This window comes from Arachis ipaensis, chromosome B09, assembly GCF_000816755.2.
Source record: "Arachis ipaensis cultivar K30076 chromosome B09, Araip1.1, whole genome shotgun sequence".
Classification (NCBI taxonomy): Eukaryota; Viridiplantae; Streptophyta; class Magnoliopsida; order Fabales; family Fabaceae; genus Arachis; species Arachis ipaensis.
This window is the reverse complement of record NC_029793.2, coordinates 19,469,520-19,474,998: the sequence shown is the minus strand read 5'-3', so window position 1 is coordinate 19,474,998 and position 5,479 is coordinate 19,469,520. Positions and strand designations below refer to the sequence as shown.

At 38.7% G+C, this 5,479-nt stretch overlaps 1 pseudogene; it reads right to left on the bottom strand.

The window, feature by feature from the left end:
- The window catches only part of LOC110267052, a 50,755-nt pseudogene extending 45,431 nt beyond the window's left edge, over window positions 1-5,324 (bottom strand).

Sequence of the window (5,479 nt, the reverse complement as noted above, 5' to 3'; positions counted from 1 at the left end):
TAAAAACTATTTTTAGAATTTTACATAAATAGTCAAAGTCATTTTTGTTAACCCTTTACGACTTAGAAATTTTTACTAAGTTATTTTTGAAGTTTTTGATGTTGTTTTTGCTAAGTTGGGAAAGACGTTGACGAAGTAGGTCGGTCATTTTTGGACCTTTCATATGTAAATATTGTTTTTCCTTAATTGTTTACACTCTGACTTTAAGTAGTCAGATTTATCAAGTTACTCTTACATTTCGTTTTAGGTCCAGCTCTTTTAAGATCGGACCATGAACTATTTATATAACTTCTTACACTAATTTGTACCTCGTCGCTTCATCTTACCAACCACTCAGGTCGGGCAATAATTTTTGTAGTTTTTTCGAGTTTAAATTAATGCATTTGGATAGAAAATTGGTAGAAAATGAATTATCATTAATAAAAAGAAAATGATTTACATAAGTCTTCTTGTTACTAAGGATTTTTCTTTTTACCCTTAGTCCTTACTATGGTGCCTCGTAAAACTCCCTCCAGAAAAATCCTTTTCAGAAAAAATCCATTAAGCTCCTCCCCTAAGACAGGTCGGGTAAGAATTGGAGGTTGGCTCAAAAAGGTTTTAAAGTTTTGGGAGGCTTGCTCGCATTCCTGAGTTCATTTAAATTAATTCCCCTTTTAAGGTATTGAAAACGAGGATAAAGGCTTCATGGCTAATCTTGCCAGAAATGTGGATAAAGCTGCCAACTTTTCATTTAGTTGTTAGACTTTTTTGAGACAAGTTGGGTTTTTCATCTCCAATATTGCTGATTTGTCCAGGTTGGCCTCAATACCTCTTTGAGTGAGCATGAAGGCTAAGAACTTTTCAACTTCTACTGCAAAGGTACACTTTGAAGAATTTAGTCTCATTCCGTGCTTTCTTATTGTGGTTAATACTTCAGCTAAGTCAGACAAGAGGTTGAGATTGTCTCTGGTCTTTACAAGCATGTCATCCATATATACTTCCATCAATTTTTTAAGGTAAGATGAAAACACCTTGTTCATCAATCGTTGATATGTGGCTCCAATATTTTTCAATCCAAAAGGCATTACTACATAACAATAGTTAGCTTTTGGAGTGATAAAAGAGGTCTTCTCTTGATCAGACTTATACATCAAGATTTGATTGTATTTCGAATATGCGTCCATGAAGGATAGATATCTATATTCTGAAACTGAGTCAATCAAGGCATCAATGCTGGAAAGATGATATGGATCCTTGGGACAAGTTTTGTTGAGATCAGTGTAATCAACACACATTCTCTATTTTTTATTTTGCTTTTTCACAAAGACCATATTGACCAACCACAAAGGGTATTTACCTCCCTTATAAACTCGGCTTCTAACAAAGGTTGCACTTGTTCTTCTACGACTTGTGTTCTCAGGATCGAGTTTTTGCGATTTTTGTTGAACAGGTCGAGAGTCTGGGTAAACGGCGAGCTTATGACACATGAGGTCGGGGGTCTATGCCAGGCATATCGGAGGATTTCCAGAAAAAGAGATCGGCGTTTCTTTGTAAGAGCTCAACGAGATTTGCCTTTAATTTTTCATCCAGGTTAGCCCCTATACTCGTTGTCTTTTCTGTCTAATCCTGATTTGAACTTTTTCGACCTTTCCTTCAAGTTGTGAATGCAGCTCTTCTCGTGCTTGGATACCACCGAACTCAATACTGTTGACTTCCTTACCTTTGGTACTGCCCCTTAGGTTGAGACTTTCATTGTAACACTTTCTTGCTAATTTCTGATCTCCATTTACAGTGGCAATTCCTTCTGTAGTTGAAAACTTCATGCATAAGTAAGATGTAGAAACAACTGCAGCTAGTCGGTTCAAGGTGGTCCGACCTATCAAGGCATTGTAGGCTGACACCAAGTCGACCACAATGTAGTCAATGCTTAAGGTTCTTGATTTCATACTTTTACCAAAAGTGGCACACAAAAAAATGAAACCAAGAAGTTGGATCGGCGTATCTCCTAACCCAAAAAGGTTGTCTGGATAGGCCTTCAGTTTCTTTTCTTCTAACCGAGTTTATCAAAAGCGGGTTTGAATAATATGTCGGCTGAGCTCCCCTGATCCACCAAATTTCTATGGAGGTTTATATTAGCAAGTATCATTGTGATTACTTTGGGATCATCATGACTAGGTGTCACCCCTTGAGCATCTTTTTGATTGAACGAGATTGTGGGTAAGTCGAAAACTCCGCAATCTTTCCTGACTTGATATACTTCCTTAAGATGCCTTTTATGTGAGGACTTAGTAATTTTTCCTCCTGCAAATCCTTTATTTATCATGTGTATGTGCCTATTAGGGTTGGTGGTGGCTGATCTCGCCGTCTTTCAGCGAGGTATCTTTCTAGCCGACCTTCTCTAACCAACTTTTCTATAACATTTTTTAGATCATAATAATCGTTGGTAGAAAGACCATATAATTTTTTATACTCGCAGCATTCCGTCCGACTTCCAGCCTTTTTGTCTTTAATGGGGTGAGGAGGCGGAAGCCTTTTAATGTGACAGATCTCCCTGTAGATATCAACAAGAGAAACTCGGAGTGGGGTGTAGTTGTGGTATCTTCGAGACTTTTCCGAGCTGTATTCATCTTTTTCTTTGTTTCCTTATCCTTATCCCCAACTTGGTAGGTTGGGTTCAGCCTTGGAGCTGGATCTCTAAGTCGAAAATTTTTCTCCATGTTAATATATTTCTCTGCCCGCTTTTGTACTTCATATAAAGAGGTCGAGTGCTGCTTTGATATGGATTGAGAAAATGAACCTTCTCTAAGGCTATTAACTAATCCCATTATTACTGCTTTGGATGGCAAATTCTGTATTTCTAAGCAGACTTTATTGAACCTTTCCATATAAGCTCAGAGAGTTTCTCATACTTCTTGTTTTACCCCTAAGAGACTTGGAGCATGTTTCCCTTTGTTCTTCTGAATTAAAAATTGGGTAGGAAAGTTTCTTACTAGGTTATCAAAGCAAGTCACTGACCTGGGTGGTAAGCTATCGAACCACTTCATTGCTGCTTTGGTTAATGTTGTCGGAAAAGCCTTGCAACGAGTTGCATCGGATGCATCGGCCAGATACATCCTACTTTTGAAATTGTTGAGATGATGTCTTGGGTTGGTTGTGCCATCATAGAGATCCATATCAAAACTTTTAAAATTCCTTGGACCTTAGCACACATGATCTCTTCTATGAATGGGTCTTCTCCCCCAAAAGGATTTTTTTCTCGTTTAGTGTTGTTAGTCCGATTTCGTAGATCAGCTTCTAATTTTAGAAGCTTTTCCTCAAGTTCCCTTCTACGTCGTATAGATCTCTTTCGGCTTTTCTTTGTCGCTCGATCTCCTGTTCGAGTTACTCTAACCGGCCATGATGTCCGTGTACGAGTCCTAGGATTTCAGTTGGGTGTAGAAGTACTTCGTTCTCAAGTGGATGTACCTTTGGCTGTAGTTGTTGGCTTTGAGAATTTTGTGATGTTCCTTTCCTATTAGGATTACTTGTTCCTTCTTGTCGTGGGGGTATCACAAGGGATCGGTCATCGTTATGAGGTTCTGTCTCGGACTCAGATGCAGTGTGTCCATCTTCAAATTGCTCGCCCGCCATGGTTCGGTGTAGACTTCCAAGTCCCTGCCAACAGCGCCAATGTTATGAAGATTACCTGAAACCGGATTGTATTTGGGCCTAGACGTGAGGTTCGGGCTCCTTCTGTGACAGCGTCCAACTTGTACCGGTGCCGAGGTGCCGCTGTTCGAGTTCCTCGTGAGGAGGTGAGGGTGGTACCTGCAAGGACCTCTGATGCTTATGTTAGCAAGGGTTTTAGGCAGGTTTTTAGTAGATTGAGTCCTAAATATACCTGAAGATGTCAGTGTATTTATAGTAGAATAGATAACCACTTTTTAGAGTACCCCCTTTTAGAGTAGTTCTACCTTTTGAGGGAGGATAAATATTCCCTTCTAGATAAGTGGGAGATATCTTAGGAGTTAGTTACTTATTCACATAAGTAGAGCTAAACTGCCATCGGGTAAGTGTAGTAGTTCGATCTTTTGAGTGAGTTTCTATTCATTTTGGGCATAATAATATTTTTTTAAAATATAAGCCTTGCCAAAATATTTTTCGAACACCTAGTTAACTATAATTCATTGAAAATAAAAATGTCTGTTTTAAAAATTTTTAGACCAATTTGGTTGTTTCCTATTTCTAAATTTTATATTTAAGATAAAATAAATAAATATAAATAGTAATTAAGTACTACATGATGACTCAAGAGTTGGATCCTCTCCAATCTGCACAAGAACATCAACCGTGTTTTTTGCAACATAATCTTCATGTCTTTTGTAACATAATCCTTCACTGCTTTCCACCTCTCAATGTGTTCATCCAACACATGCTCCATAAACCTATCGAACTTCTTACCCAACATTTTCATCCTCTTTATGTAACCCTGCAAATCCAAGAAGTTAATCCAAGGGAAAGTCCCCAATATTGAGCACATCATTTAGCAAGAACAATTCGTCAAGCATCTTCTTGAACTCTTCCGGCGATACAATTGCATCCTCCAAGTTCTCTAAGTACGTCTTCCTGAACACCATGCAGCTCATGATATTGAGGCTTAAGGTGGATAAATGGTCCCTTAACACAATGGTTTTGTTGGCGTTGTTGAACAGCTTATTCAGAAAAGCACGTAGCTCTTGCTTTCTTATGACCTTATCTACTCATAAGACTGGAGGTGTTTCGCGCTGAATAATTCTGTTGCGCACAATCTGCGGGGATGTTTCCACTTTCCAGTATGGGCCGTACTGGGACCAAGTAATATTGGAATAGTTATAAGTTGTGTATTTTCCTGCAGCAAGTTTGGGCCGATCTGCAATTGCAAATTGTATGTTTTGAGGAAGGCCTTTGCCATTTGGGCTGTGGAGCCCACGATGATAGGGGTAGAACCAACTGGAGGTGCATGATGGCCCCATACTTTTTGCTGAGAGTATGCAGGGACCGGTGAGGGAGAGGCCCAATAAGGTTGAAGTTTTCGATAATGGGCCATGGTTTTGGGCTTGGCGGTAATTTATATCGCCGGCGGCGGATGTAGCGGGTGTAAGAAGGAGGGCAAGAAATATTGCAAGCCATGTGGCTGCAATTGAATCCCAGGCAGGGGGCTGCAATGCTATAGGCATAGCTTTGACAGTTATGACTTTTATATCCCCGTCACAGGTTAGATTCTATTGTGTGTAATTGGGATGAAAGGTTGTATCCCTGAGTGAATTATTTATTTTGCTAGAGAGTAGGTGTGCCCAAGGGACTAAAGATCTGACGTGAATATTAGATATCATTAAGTTAATTTCTTTTTATGATTATGCTAAGTGTATATTAAAATTAGTCACCAAAATTAATTATTTGTATAAACTATAAATTAAAATATAAATATACATTAAAAATAAATTAAACCACACATGTATTTATATATGTATATATTCATAAC